The 16,365-nt window shown below is 38.1% G+C and overlaps 1 protein-coding gene across 7 annotated transcripts in view; it reads right to left on the bottom strand.

The window, feature by feature from the left end:
• Positions 1-16,365, bottom strand: part of gabrg3 (gamma-aminobutyric acid type A receptor subunit gamma3) — a 79,470-nt gene that overhangs the window by 36,116 nt on the left and 26,989 nt on the right. The window lies entirely within an intron of this gene.

Below are 16,365 nucleotides of genomic sequence, written 5' to 3'. Positions count from 1 at the left end.
TTGGAGAACAGTTATCTTCCACGAGGTGGCCTGTGCAATCGCCTCACGGTTAAAAGTGGTTGAGGGTGTGAATAGCAAAAAACCAATCATCGATAAACACGGTTGACTGACTGAGCCGTAAGAGAGCAGCTAATTTAATCAACACCCAACTGGCGTTCAGCTGGTTAGCGTGTGTGTGTGTGTGTGTGTGTGTGTGTGTGTGTGTGTGTTTAGACTGTGTTTCAAATAAAATAGGGCAACTTAGGTAACATTAGATAAGTATATAAATCTTACTTCTTTGTATACTATGATCAAAAGTTTGAGGTCAGGCATTATTATGAGAGTCTCTCAGAAAAGGTGAACAAGACTTGACTTTTAACTGGACATTAAAAGGCAGCAGTAGAGCTGGCATGCTGATATGTGCCAACATATGAATACATATTGAATATGTAGAATAATGGATAGAATAAAAGAAAAAAAGAGAGCAAACTGCATTTTCACCTTCTGTATTTATTGAATTTATTTCAAAGATTGTTTGTACTATTGGTGCCCAATCCTTCTTCTTTAAGGATTATAAAGTCTATATTTCACTTTACACGAACTGAACTGAACTGAAGCACTTTCAGAACAAGTATTTCTTCTTAAAAGCACAAAATGGCTGTATCTTTCCTTCCTCTTCAATTCTTGCCATCTCCTTGTTTTCAACTAGCAATTACCTGCTTAACTAAACATCATCCCACTAAAATCTGTAGCCTTTTAGAGTTGTATTGTTAATTTCCAATTCGTAAGTTCAGCGCGGGTCACTGCACCAAGCACAATAAACTAGGGCAAAGTGTACAGCTCCAGCCCTGCAGTGTGAAGCTGGCACTTAATGATTATGCAGAAAAAGGCACAAAGTACATACTGTATCTGTCCTCTGCTTTAAGTCATCTAGGCACTCTCCTTCCCGGCTAAGGGTTTTCTTCTTGTACTTATTAAAGGCAGCAAAAGGTTACATGTAAGAAGGAGGCAAACTTTATCATCCATGTGGTAGGGCCTAGTGCTCACAGATACAGTAGGTAAAGGCTGAAAACCAAATAATTCACACTTAGATTCACAGTTAGATTCAGTTTAGATTCAGTATGTACTGAATCCAAGTGATAAAGCTGACTGCTCATACTGTTCTGGGTTATCTGGTTTTCATTAGATCTTTGCCATTTCTTGTGGTGTTTTCTTGACGTGTTCCCTGTCTCTCATCATTTTAATCAATTTAAGTGTGTAGTTTCTCATGTGACTTTTGTTTATCAGGCTTTCAACAAACATCACGAGTTCATTCCCGTGTGTCTTCATCTGCATTTGAGTCAATTGGGTCAACCTCAACACACTGACGTGGTATGTAAACCTGTTTCTGCCTCACTCAGTTTTTTTTTCTTCCAACTGAAAGAGTCTGCTGAAAGTAAATGGACTGAGGATGGTGTTAGCATGGATCGCTACCCTAGATATAGCTTAAACAGCACAAACGATGCTTGTTGTGGTTTATTTTGGTTATTATTCAATTCAGAGTTGAGTTAAGTTGATCAGCTCACAAAAAAGCTATCCGGTGTTTCTGTCTTTTAATCTGCTTCAGCCTATTTAAAAAAAAAAAAAATATTTCAAGCCTTTTGCTAACACTCAGCAGCTTTAAGTCCTCTGAACTTTACTGATAATAAAGGCCAGCATATCCAGTTAGCAGAGAACTTATCAGATTCAGGTTACGTGGTAATGAATTAAGACTTTTAATTTTGTCAACTGCCCAGCTACAGCTGATAATTCTGAGACCGCATCACAGCACATGTATTCCTGCATGAAACTATAACCTGCTAATATGTGACTGGTCACTGAAACTTGGACTAAAACCAGAGAAAAGAGAAAAATGTGGACCAATTCTGCTTTTTTTTTTTTTTTTTTTTTTCCCCTTTTCTGTGGAGTAGCAATGGTGGCCGCCAGTATTTTTGTTACTTCCTCTTAAATAAGGTAGTTGTTGACACCACACAAATGATCAATGATGAGGTCACTGTATGAACAAATAATTCCTAAGAGACTAAAGCTCAGGTTACAGACAGCTCAACTTTTTTTTTCTACTCCCGAATCTGTGTGAAGATGTCTGAGCTGTTCAGACCTTCTGTTTATGACCAATCAGATGAAGTTATGTGGCCATAGAAAGAGAGAGAGAGAGAGAGTCTTGTTTGTTACAGATGAACTGCATGCTGCACTAAGACCCAGAACGAGATGAATGAGCATTTTAACTGCAAAACTACTATAAGAGAATCCAAGAATAATATGAGCAGACTGAGTTCTCTATAAGCCCTCTCTGCAGCATGTGGATGCAGGCAGCTGCAGTTTTGTGTTGCTGCTTATTCACAAAGACTAAAGACTTGAAACAGATATGCAGCATTTGGAATTCAATTCAATTTTATTTATATAGCGCCAAATCACAACAAAAGTCGCCTCAAGGCGCTTTATATTGTACAGTAGATAGCACAATAATAAATACAGAGAAAAACCCAACAATCATATGACCCCCTATGAGCAAGCACTTTGGCGACAGTGGGAAGGAAAAACTCCCTTTTAACAGGAAGAAACCTCCGGCAGAACCAGGCTCAGGGAGGGGCGGCCATCTGCTGCGACCGGTTGGGGTGAATACACCCCAACCGGAATACAACTGTTGTTTTGTAGTTGTCTTCTAAACCACAGTGCATCAGCAAATGAGTGCATCAGAGGAAGTTCAAAGAAATTTATAAACTATTTGAATGATCTAAGAACAATTTAAGCCCCACTGAGTTTTTGTTATGTTAATCTGAAGGCATCCGAATGTGTTGGCTTCATGTATGAATGGCACAATCAGTCTTAGTAACACAGGAAATTTTATACAAAACTTCTATCATGGGGCAAATTTGAATGCATGTTAGCACAGTAATGGGTAGACATTATGACTGTGAGTGCTAAAAGAATATTTTACTAAAGCTGTTAAAGCGGAATGAGGTATATTAACAGAAGACTGAGTAGCAGACTGATGAAGTTAGCAATGCTGTGTATCCGAATGGCTTCAGGGTCATTAAAAAAATTGAATATATGCCAATAAAAGGTTTTCTTAAACCTTGATTCTTGTGCTGTTAGTTGAAGTTTCTTTCAGGAGAGAAAAAAACCCCTTCAAAATATGGATGGAAGGCACTTTCTGAAATACAGTAATGCCAAGGACAGAGAGTCACATCACTGGGCCAGAACGAGACCTGGAAAAACTCTAGAAGCTGAAAATACCTGCCAAGCAAGGTTACTAGGTAGTGGCTGACTCTTAGATTAATTAAATAAACTGTGAAGAACAAATATATTAGAAAAAACAAGGATTATTTATGTCTTTTGCTACAATGGCTGTACATTAACTCCGAAAACAACACATTGTGACATCCCCAGAGGTGCTCAGACTTTCCCACATAACTGCATCACTGAAACTGATATCTCAGGTTTTGCAGATTTTAGCAGACAATCTGTCCTGCAACAGAACAAACCAAAAACAGCCCGAATCCATCCTTCCTACTAGGAAAATCTGCTTCCTTAAATCAGTTGGTTGTGCTGCTTTTATGCTGGTTGGCATCACCACTGTGATACTGTCTGTTAACAGTAGGCAAGACAAAGAGGATCCTCTGTACGCACAGGTATCATGAAAATTATGAACACTGCTAAAAACAGAAAAGATATTTCTGAGTTCATTAAATACTGACTGAACCACACATGGAGAATATTAATATTCCAGAGACCAGTTCTATGTTGTGTTACCGAGAGCCTCATAATTTGATCCTCATGCCGATGACTTAATTTCCCAAATCTTCAGCCACAAAGTAAAAATAAGAAATGCAACATTCTCTTTGTTCAAATACAGGAAAAAACGCTTTGTAACTATTTAACCATCAGTTGCAAAACTGTCTTTTATACTATGGATGAGAAATGATCAAGGTCATTTTGTATTCTAGCAGGTGTGAGCCAAACAGTTACAGTGACTGCAAACTGCAGGGACATTACAAATTAATGTTGTGGTGGGAGCTAAAGAAAACCACACGAGCAGGGATGTTGGAGGAGCTCTGCCAGCAGCTTCTTTCTGCAGCAGGAAATGAGCTGGCATAAATACTGTTTCTCTCTGGTCATCCAGTGTATAACAAACAGCTTGTGAGTGGGAAGCTCTCAGAGTGAGAAAAGCATTGTTGGCTTTTGTTTGGCAGGAATTCCTTGATTACAGGAGGTTTCCTTGGACACTGCATTCCCAGCAAGTTCTGTATAAACACAACTTCTTTATGATTGCAAAGATCTGGTCTTCTCCGATTAAGCATATTGTTCACTGCTAACTAAAACATGCCTCAGAGCTTTGCTTTTTCTGATTAGCTCCTTCTTGCTGTACTTCACTGTCACTATTTTCAAATTAAACAGCTTGCTGGAAATCAGTCCCCGTTTAGATGCTTTCCTTTTCAACACCTTTTCTCTTAACCACATGACCCTGATTGTTTTACACTCGGAATGGGGTCTGTCCTGGTCTGTTTTCTGTTGGGTTTTTTGTGTTGTGTTGTCTGTGCTCGCCTGCATTTGTCTACATGTTCACTGTTATTGGTCTTTGGTTACTTCTTGTTAGTTTTCTCTTGTCTTGTTGTGGTTTTACTTCATGCTTTTGTTCTTTTTCCTCCGCCCAGCCAAACCCCAGGGTTTTTGTCAAATGTTGAAAATGTATAAATAAATAATATAACCTAATTTTCCCAACTTTTCCTTGACTTTAATTAAATATATCACAAGGTAATCCTAACCCAAACAAAGGAGAATTTACAAGTTCACAATGTTTAGATGATCTGACTGAACTAATTCTGGCTGCTGGTTAATGTGATGATGGCTGTTCTTAACATGAGTCTGAAAATACAACGTCCTGAAGTTTATATAATAAACTATGAAATATTTATAGAGCACAAAATTGCAGCAGTTGCCTCAAGGTGCTTTATATTGTAAAGACCCTACCCCTCATAATTTTGATTTATGCACTTCATAAAAAGCTGATTTTATTGCATTAAATACATTACACAAGAAGCACGTTTCTTTGGGACTGACCAGCAGTTCTAATGACTGACATTCAAATACACTAAACTATGACCATAAACCAGCACAAGAGGAACATTTGAGAGATCCAGGTGTATGACACATTGGTGTATGGTATTTTAATCCAGGAGCGTCAAACATATGGCCCTGAAAAGTCCAGTCTGCTCCACTCTTTCACTTAGGACAACATGGAAATTACCATGTCAGTTTTACAGTTTTCCTCTGACAAAGTTTTCACTAATGGAAAGACCATTACATGGACAAAAGAACTGGAGGAGCAAATCAACAGTTCAAAATAAACAACTTATGGGAAAAAAAAAAGTCTGCTTATAATTATAAGACAAAGTCCTGGTAACGAGCTGCCAGTGGGTTTTCTGTAATATTAAGCCTTCAATTCTTAAAGTTTAAGCCCCAAAAGCTTTTCTCCTCATGCTGCCTTTAATTCATTTCAGCGGCATTTAGATCGTGTAGAAAACCACAGCGGTATTATTGAAATTGCACTTTTTAAATATAAAAGTTTGTTTCTGTTTGAGGTATGGCTGAGTCTTGCTGTAGTGGGCATTGGGGGATAAAAGCAATTCTAACTGTACTTTTCGCCAACTGATTAGCGCCGCTTGGTGATTTCCACCCACCAGGCTCAGGAGAGCAGTTAGGAGCTCATTATATCTTAATACAGCACAGTGAGGTAAAGAAGACACAACAGTCACTTGTTTTCTTTTCAGAAATAATATGATCACCTTTTAATAAAAAAAACCCTTTTGTGTGTGTGTGTGTGTGTGTGTGTGTGTGTGTGTGTGGTTAAGCCCATAATTATTCATACCCCTGCCAAATTTTGACTTAAAGTTACTTTTGTTCAACAAGCAAGTTCTTTTTTGAGCAGAAATGACACAGGTGTCTCCCCAAAGATAATAAGACTATGTACAAGAGGCATCATTGTGGAAAAAAATATTTCTCAGGTTTTATTTATATTTTAGCAAAAAGTATCATGTCCAGAATTATTCATACCCTTCTCAATAATCAATAGAAAAAAGCCTTTATTGGCTATTACAGCAATCAAACGCTTCCTATAATTGCAGACCAGCTTTTTGCATGTCTCCACAGGCATTTTTGCCCATTCATCTTTAGCAATGAGCTCCAAATCTTTCAGGTTGGAAGGTCTTCTTGCCATCACCCTGATCTTTAGCTCCCTCCACAGATTCTCAATTGGATTCAAGTCAGGACTCTGGCTAGGCCACTGCAAAACGTTAATGTTGTTGTCTGCTAACCATTTCTTCACCACGTTTGCTGTATGCTTTGGGTCATTGTCGTGCTGAAATGTCCACTGGTTCCCAAGGCCAAGTTTTTCTGCAGACTGCCTGATGTTGTTGTTGAGAATCTTCATGTACTGCTCTTTTTTCATGGTGCTGTTTACTGTGATTAGGTTCCATGGTCCATTGGCTGAAAAACACCCCCAAAGCATTAAGTTCCCACCACCATGTTTGACAGTGGGGATGGTGTTCTTTGGGTTGAAGGCTTCTCCATTTTTATGCCAAATGAAGGCAACATCATTGTGACCAAATAATTCAATTTTTGTTTCATCTGACCATAACACTGAAGACCAGAAATCTTCTTCTTTGTCCAGATGAGCATTTGCAAAGGCCAAATGAGCTTTGGCATGCCTTAGAAGTGCCTGGAGAAGTGGCGTTTTCCTTGGTCTGCATCCGTGGAACCCAGCAGTGTCCGTTGGACTGTCTGCCTTGAGACATTGCTACCAGCAGAGCCCAGATTCACCAGAATGGCCTTGGTGGTGATCCTTGGATTCTTTTTCACCTCTCTCACTATTCTCCTGGCCAGCACAGGTTTCACTTTTGGCTTCCGACAACGTCCTCTGAGATTTTCCACAGTGCGGAACATCTTGTATTTTTTTAATTATACTTTGCACTGTAGCCACTGGAACTTGAAAACATTTGGATATGGCCTTGTAGCCCATTCCTCACTTGTGAGCAGCCACAATGCACAGCTGCAGGTCCTCACTGAGTTCCTTTGTCTTAGCCATGAATGTCCACAGACCACCTGCAGAGAGCTGCTGTTTTTCACCTGTTGAGTTGATCAAAACAGCTATTTCCAATTAATCAGGGTAATTAGGATGCTTTAGAACAGCTTTGACTATTTGGAATGGTATGGAACTTTGGATTTTCCCAGAGACTGTGACAGTTTGTAAAGGGTATGAATAATTCTGGACATAATACTTTTTGCTCAAATGTAAATAAAAGCTGAGAAATAATTTTTTCCACAATGATGCGTGCTGTACATCATCTTATTATCTTTTGTGAGACGCCTGTGTCATTTCCAGTCAAAAAATAACTTGCTAGTTGAATAAAAGTAACTTTAAGTCAAAATTTGCCAGGGGTATGAATAATTATGGGCTTAACTGTGTGTGTGTGTGTGTGTGTGTGTGTGTGTGTATGTATGTATGTATAAAAAAAAAAAAAAAAAAAAAAAAAAAAATACAGTACTCTGAAAAGTATTACCTTTCCTCTAATTTCTTATTTTTCTGCATACTTGTCACACTTAAAGGATTCAGATCATTAAACAGATTTTAATATTAGACAAAGATAACCCGAGTGAATACAAAACGTCTTTTTAAAAACATTTATTTTATTAAGGGAAAATGGGTTATCCAAGCCTGCCTACTCCTCTGTGAAAAAGAAGCATGCACGTGTTGTGCAACCCTTGGCAGCAAGAACTGCAATCAAGTATTTGTGATATCTAGCAATAAGTCTTTCACATTTAGGGATTTTGCCTTTGCAGAATTGTTTTAATTCAGCTACATTGGAGGGTTTTCTAGCATGACCATGTCACGTCGGTGTGTGGAGAGAGGGAAGAGAGGACCCAAATGCAGGATTTGCAGGCTGATTGAGGATGTGGACGGTGTTTATTATGAAGACAGAATGAACAGAACATGACAGATTGCACTAAACTGAATGACTGGACTGAAAACACGGGGAACCAACGATGATGAGACAAGGAACTGAGAGAAACTGAGGGCTTTAATAAACTGGATGATGAGAATGATTAGAAACGGGTAAGAACACAGCTGAACTAAATCTAACTAATGAGACAATGGAAGTAGAACTTGGCATAATGCACACAGACAAAAGGCTAACACAACAAAACAGGAAACATACATGTAAACTAAATACTGACAAAAGTCAAAATTGAAAACACTGAAAGAACAGCCTGTTTAAGGTCATGCCAAAGTATCTCAGTCTGATTTAAGTCCAGGCCACTTCACAACCTTCATTTTTTTTTTTTTGTTTTGCTTTTCTTTTTAGGACCTTTTCCTTCACTATTTTCTGGTAGAGAGGAGAATTCTGATGTTCTTTTTATGAAATGCTGTTACTTGTATGATATGACGGGATTCAAACCTTCCAGAAACTTCAGCTTTTTTCTCTCATCAGGTCACAGATTTTCCAAAAATCTGTTATTCAGTTTCTTTAGATTGTGGCGCGACATGTTGCTTTTTGAGATCTTTTAGCCTACTTCACTTTGTCAGGCAACCACTGTTTAAGTGATGTTATGATTCGACAGGTCAGGCAGTAATCAGGTCTGAGTTAATCACAGTTAATTCATGATTTATTAAGAGTAAGCAATTATTTTTTCACAGTTTTCCCCCTAATAAATAATGATTTAAAAACTGCATTTTGTATTATTATTTGTTTTCTTTGTCTAATGTCAAAATTTGTTTAATCTGAAACATTTAATTTGATGAATATGCAAAAAAAACCAAAAAAAATTTTAAATTAGGAAGCAGGCAATAATTTACTTTTTCACAGGAGTGAATATATATATTCATTTCCAGCACCTTTGTTTAGCCATTACATTCAGCTTTTAATAATAACCGGAATACATACAAATAATGATAATAAAAAATGTAATAACTTTTCATTTCTCTTAAGATTTGGGTCGAATCTGAATACTCTGTCTTTAAAGTGGACGTGGAATTTTTATCTCCTGACACAGTCGAGCATGTTTGAAGAGTCTGTTCTTTAGTTATTACAAGTCACTTTTTAAATGAAGTTGTTCAAAGTGGAACTTCATTGTGTTTGCAAGACAGGGTGAACTTTTGGTGCTGTAATTAAATCTTACATGTAGAAGTCCTTGTCCTGTCCTCACTTTTTCATAGCAGCTGGGACATGACATGTAATATATTGTCTTTTGAGGACTCGCTTCCTTCTGACAGGTTTAGAAGACAGGCAATTTATCAGGTATACCATTTCCTCAGCAGATTCAATAAACAGCCTACAAAAAGCTGTTTTTACCAGCAACATGAACAAGCTTTTAGTAAGCACACTATTAATCAACGTTAGACACACATTTAAGTGTTTTCTGTAAAGATTAAAGTTAATGTGACTGTTTGTTATCTGGTCTCAGATAAAATTTTAATGTGAAAATTAATGCCACACACTTCACCTGTATTCGTGTTAACTTATGATGTTCAAGATGATGATATCTTAGCACTTTATGCCAATTAGCATTAAGCATAAATTCTTTCCAAAATAGAAATACATTGATCAAATTTAGGGATTGTTGTAAGATAAATAATCTTTAATTACAGCTTTTTCAAATCGACCAAATTGATATCTTGTAAAATTCTGGTTGACTGATTTCTCATAGACTTCATTTTAAGAATTAAAAATAAGCGTTAACTGGAAAAATAATAATAAAGTTCAAACCAATAACTTGGAAAATGTCTTTGCTTGCTGGATTCATGCATGTAGAAATAAATTTGTGCTGCTTGCTTTGACAGATCTGACTTTGGTTGGCAAACCTCTGAACGCAGATACAGATACGCACAAACTGTGCTTGAATGGAAGAACGTTAGCCACTGAGTATGAATGTTTGAGATTCAGAATGAAGGGTTTTGTTTTGTCTCCGGCAGTACTTCGACTTCACGAGTTCTACGTAGGCGCTGCCAGCTTTTTGTCAAAGGACTAGGCATAATGTATAAGGGAACAAATGAACACTAATCGGGCCATTGTTAAAAATGTCACCACAGGTGTGCAGAAAAGTCTTTTACTGCACTTTGACATGTGAAAACGGTCTGCTGAGTTTCTTCAGAAAGGAATTAATCACCACCTGTCTCTTGGAGAAGTCATGGCACCCTGAAATAAATGCTGCATTGTAATTAGAACCAATACAAGTATGACAACTGATGTGACCACATGAACTGCTCTGTGACTATACGACTTACTGTAAGCTGGTTGCACAGCAGACACGGTGCTTTACAGCCTATAGAGCACTTTATAAGCAGTAAAGCTGATTCAAGGACAAATTACATACTTACAAATTAAATACTTATTTGATCCCTTGCTAAATTCGTGCATTTGCTCACTTACAAAGAATCCAAAGATCCAAAAATAAAAATTGAGAAATTTTATGCAACTTTTGCATGTCATTGAGTTGAAAGTATTTGATCTCCGACAACCCAGTCAGAATTCTGGCTCTCAGTCAGTCAATTAATTATAGATGCTCCTGATCAATTCATTATCTGCATGTACGAAACCTGTCCACAGAATCAATTTCTTCCATTCAAACTTCTCCGCCACCTGGAACAAGACCAAAGACTGCCTCACGTCAGGAACGAGATTGCAGACCTGCACATGGGCTACAAGACCATCTGCAAGAAGACTGACAAGAAGGTGATAACTGTTGGTCATTTTATATTTCTCCCATTTCCAAATAACGGAACCATCAGTTACCCTCGGTCTGCAACTCCGTCAAAGATCTTGCCTCATTGGGTAAAGATAAAAGGCAGCTGATCAGCCCAACACTACACAGCAGTTGAGACCGCAGTCACCACGAACATCGCTGGTAACACGGTATGCTGTAATCGAGTGAAATGCTGCAGTGCCTCCTGCTCCAGAAGGCGCAGAAGGAAACCAAATTCAAGCTCTTTGGCATCAATTTGACCCACTGTGTTTGGAGGAAATGGAAACATTAGGTTTGGGGCTGTTGTGTTTGATAAGGAAGCAGGGCATCTTCACTGCATTGGGGAGACCAATGGACAGGGCCATGTACTGGAAAATCTTGGACGAGACCCTCCTTCACTCAGCCAGAAGAATGAAAATAGGTTGTGAATAGATTTGCCATCATCACAATCACACAAAACATACCACCAAATTTATAAAGGAGTGGCTAAAGAAGAAGTAAATTAAGGTCATGGAGTTGCCTAGCCAGTCTCCAGACCTCAGTTGCCAAGCGGCAGCCAAGAAACTTAAATGATTTAGAGAGTGTCTGTAAAGGGGAGTGGGCCAAATTCTCTCCCAAGATGTATGCAACCCTGGTGACCAACTACAAGAAAAGGCTTACTACTGTCCTTTCCAACAGGAGTTTCTCCACTAGGTAATAAGTCACATTTTGTTTCAGAATCAAATATTTATCTGTAAATGAATTTTTAAGTTTTATGAAATGTGTTTTTCTGGATTTGTGGTTGATATTCTTTCTCTCTCCATTAAAATGAAAGAACCATAAAATTTAGAGACCGTTCTTTGTTAATTAAGCATACTCACATATTAAGCACAGGGTCAAAAGATATTTCTTCCACTGTCTCAAATATCCCAGAATATAAACTCGAAGACTTGCTTTTCATTTACTGAAGTCAGAACATCGAAGCAACAGTGAAACATTCAACATGACAAAATGGATCAATATAGGAACAAGTAAGCATGTCACAATGATTCTCCTCTGACAGGAGGATTTGGTTTGTATCTGAACACAAGCAAATCAAATTTTTCCTGTTTTTCTTCTGGGTCACATAGGTCTGTGCAAGCACTGCTCTTTCCTCTTCCAGACACTGTGACAAAAAGTAGCTTTCAGTTTGCACAAACAGCAAAGCTCGAGAGCTGGATCAGGTTCGAGGAAAAAGCTGATGTCTGCAGCTACAGCTAAATCTTTTTTTCTTTCCTCTTTTTTTGGGGGTGAAATAAAGTGACTAAAAGTGTCTGTACATTCATCATCTGTGACAAAGTCACTCAAGTGGCAACAGTGATGACAAGGTTAAAGCCCGCGGCTTACCCATGGTGCAACCACAGAGGTGTTTTTACCTAATTTTGCTGATTAGACTTTGGAAAAACTGTGTGTGGGTGTGTGAAGACTGTTAAACTGACAGCCAGCAGAAAAGTTGATAATGGATGGGTGGAACAGCTTACACGTGTATGTTACACATTAGATTTTTTAACCACCCAGAATAACTAAAGACACATGCATGTTTTAGAAAACTGAAGCGAGCTAAAACTAGCATTTAGCTTAGAGTACAGCTGGGCCTGGTTTAGGCTATAGCTGAGACATAATACTGGATATGGTTATATCACAGTAGTTTCATAAACACAGTATTTATAGGAATGCACTAATATTTACATAACAGTCAAAATCATTTTAGAGGGTTCACAGCAGACTTCATATGCATCACAGCACCTCATAGCATTTCTTACAGTGTACGTGGCGATGGGTTTTAAAATGAAGCTAACAAAGACTGCAGTTCCTCTAACGTCCCAAAATGAGTCAACCATCAAAGACTCACAGGTAGAAAGCCTAAAATTAGGTGTGTGGCCTTTCTGATTGGCAGGTGTGCTGGCACGGGTAGCTGTAGCTGCTAGTTGTTTGCAAGATTTCCTCTCAGCTAGTTAGTTTAACCCTTAGATGATCCTTAAACATCCTGACTACCCACTTTCCCCAAAAGTGCCCTAAAAAATATTATATAGTAATATTTCTTTCCACTTTAAATGAATCAGTCTTTTAAAACTACTTCAGCCTGATATATGAATGACTCCAGCTGAGGTGAGGCAGAAGCTGCAAATAGACAGACTGTGGTCTTTGCATGTAAATTTCCCACATGGTGCTGCCAGCTCTTTTCCTTCTGTCCATGCAAAAGGCACACTGCCCTTACATTTGCTGATGAGAGGGGCGTGCAGCAGCGCCCTGCAGATTTGAAATAATTAATTTTTTGACATGTAAACACCGTCCAAAATGAGCATCCCTACATAAGCCTGCAGTTCCTCTGTGTCAACAAGCCACTGAGTGTTTCCCATGCAGGTTTGTCATGGCCACAATTTGCTGCAGGATTTCATCCATCAGCAGCAGTGCATAGCTGGTGGCATGGTGTGTTGGTCCTGGGTTTAACCTCTTCCTGCTGGCATGTAGCAGAGTGTTGTAGTTTTTGTGGAGGACCAAAATATGGAGATGGAGAAGTCCATCCTGTCACTGCTTCAACTCCTCTCCACTTTGACCTTCAGATGAGTCAGAGTTGGATTCTAGATGGTCTGTTTCTACCACCGAGGCCTCCTCCATGTCAGCTTCAGAGTCCCCAGAGGAGGATGAGGCATCACCTTCACAAATATTGTGCACAATCATTTCCAGAGCCTCCTGTGTGCTGCAAAGTCTTGCAGTCTCCAAAATGACATACTTCTAACCATGGGTGCAGTGCAAAACACTGTCAAATTTTGTTTTGGTTCTTGCTGCTGAGAGATCTTTAAAGCTCTTAAAGGTTAGTGATCATTTACTGTTATTGAATTAGTTTATAAACCCGAGCGTCGCATTCTAAGAGAAAAAACTCGAAGGTGAATATCTCTCTCTCACCCTCTCTCCCTCTCTCACACACACACACACACACACACACACACACACACACACACATAACAGCACACACTTATCATTTTAGTAGCAAGGCACTCTTGCAGAAAATAGAGAAAGTGTGAAATGTGAATGCTTTGAACGATAAAAGGTGGAAAATATAAAAATTAAAACTTGAAGGCAAGTAGTCCAAAATAAAATCCTAACATAAAGGAAAGCATTAGTTAATGTCAAGATAAATGTGGGATCATGATTGATGATTTTCAATGGGGCATTTTTGGGCTTTAGGATAAAATGTGGCCGTTTTTGTATAGCTTAGCCATTTTAAGCTAATTTAAGGAACTGAGGCAACAATTCTAAAATAAAAAAAACAACAAATCACCTGGAAAAAATGAGCTATATTTATTCAGCACAGCCAAAACAGCATGAAAATAAAAAAGAAAATGGAGTGGCATAAAATGTCCCCAGGCTCATCTAAGGTAACGGAACTAACCGTGCTCGTAAAGAAGACCATATTTATCTACTGGGTTATATTCCTTGTCTCTTCTTTATTAATGAAATAAATTAATATAGATTTAACAAGAGTGCAAAGAATAGCTTGTGTGAAATAAGTCAGAGATAGACAAAGCTCATGTAATCGCATAAAAAGGAGACTGATTGTTAAAGCACTTAATGCAACATTAAAAGGGGAAAAGTTAATAAAACAGGAAGTGATGTGGTTGTGAAGCAGGATTAAAAATCAATAAAATGCTGATTGATTGACATCTTTTGCTGTATTAAATATTAGCCTATAGCTGGCAACCCGTAGTGTTGGCATCAAATAGCAAACTTTGATGACTGTTTAGGCAGCAAAAGGAAGATCGATAATTTGCTTTTCTCCAATCTCATATATGCCAATGTGTTCAAGCAACAGGCTGAATCAGTGTATAAAGAAATTGATAGATGATGTGTTAATCATATCATGTTATGAACAATTAGAGATTTGGATGGATTTATTGATTGGCACGTGCTGACTGCATTCCCTTTACAATCAGGACTGGAGAGCAGCAGACTGCTGAAACACCAAAAGAGGAGGAAATATGGCGAAGAGGTGAGCCTCCAAAAGACTAAATAGAGGTAACACATTTTTAAAGGGGCCATTATGGTACAATGGAAGCAGAAGCTCTGAGACCAGGGCTGTGAAAGTTTACAAACCACATATAATCTCTTGCATGAATGCTTTGTCGGCATCACAATTTAAGTAATTTTTTCCTCAAGGTTTTGCTAATGCTGCTTAAAAAAAAGTAACAAAGCTGAATAACTCAAATTCCTTATTTCAAGGAATCTATCAATCTGTGAAAAGACAGCCTAACACACCTGACTAAACCAGTAACAGCTCCCTAAATGTCACACCGGCATTAGAAAAAACTACAGTAATTAACCAAACAATGGATTTTCTGATGAAGCATTGCAGGGCTCACCTTTGTCCTCACTTCTCTTATTTTACAGACTTAATGCCACACAAACAGAAATGATCCTGAACATTTAAGCTGCCCACAAATGTTTTCTGTTTGGCTCAGCAGTTCTTCCTTTTTGAACTAAGCAACTCCCATCCCTCAGCTTATCAGACCATCAATCCTCTCTCCATCTTCTTCAGAAGCCCCTCCCTCATTCTTCACATACTAAGTGTCTTAAAAGTGCCCATCTCTCACCTCTCCTAACAATTTGTATGCGTTCCTCCTCTTTCTACATCCAAACTGATCTCATCCCTCTGATTTGTCAGCATTTAAGCCTCTCATGCTGCAGCCTCCTATGCTTTCGGGAGGTGAGGTTTTATTTATTTATTTCATTTTCATTTTTCTGTGCCGATTTCTTGTGATATTTGTATGTTGTCCTTGTACTTTTTCTTTCTTTTCTTCTTTTATATTGAGGAAGAATAAAAGATAACGAACAAGGCTATGCTTTAAGCAGAATTATGCTGCACATAATACATGCAGAAATGTAAGGAGAATATTTAAACTATAAGAACTACATTTATTTACTCAATATATGCAAGTTTTGGAAAAAAAGCGTAAATGTCAGATTAAATTTTAAAGCCAACATGTTAAAATAAAATATAACCCTTATACTGCACTAAATGCTAAAATACTATTATATGCTGATTAGATATGTTGTACATTAAAAACCTCAAAGTGGAAAGTTACATATATTCATATGTTGCTGCTTGAAAAGGTAACAGTTAGTAAATCAATAAGTGTTATGGAAACAGATTTGACAGATAACTGATGCGGTGATGCTTTAAGATTAAAGATAAAGATGTTCTGCATTTGTTTTGGTACCAGCAGGAGAATTAGACCTATTATGCTCATTTTCTGCGCCACACAGCTTTTTATGATCCACAGCTCAAAATAATCCTCATTTACTTTATCAGGGACTCGGTTTCTAAAACAAGCTGTCTCCCTTTAAGCCAGCTTTTATCTGATTGGCTGTCTCCTGCAAACCAGCAGGTGATTGGAGCTTTATGTACTCGCAGCACAGCCATGCCCCGAGATGACCATATTAGGAATATCCACTCTCTATTATGCCCGACAGATCCATTAGGAGAAAAAAAAACCTCTCAGAGATAAATATTAATATCATGCAAAATTCATAATGAATTTTGGCCATGTTATATAAGCTGTTCCAGTGAAATTATCTTATAAATGGTGA

Source organism: Oreochromis niloticus, linkage group LG23 (assembly GCF_001858045.2).
Source record: "Oreochromis niloticus isolate F11D_XX linkage group LG23, O_niloticus_UMD_NMBU, whole genome shotgun sequence".
In the NCBI taxonomy this organism is placed as follows: Eukaryota; Metazoa; Chordata; class Actinopteri; order Cichliformes; family Cichlidae; genus Oreochromis; species Oreochromis niloticus.
The sequence above is the reverse complement of the archived record's forward strand: the minus strand, read 5'-3'. Positions and strand labels throughout refer to the sequence as shown.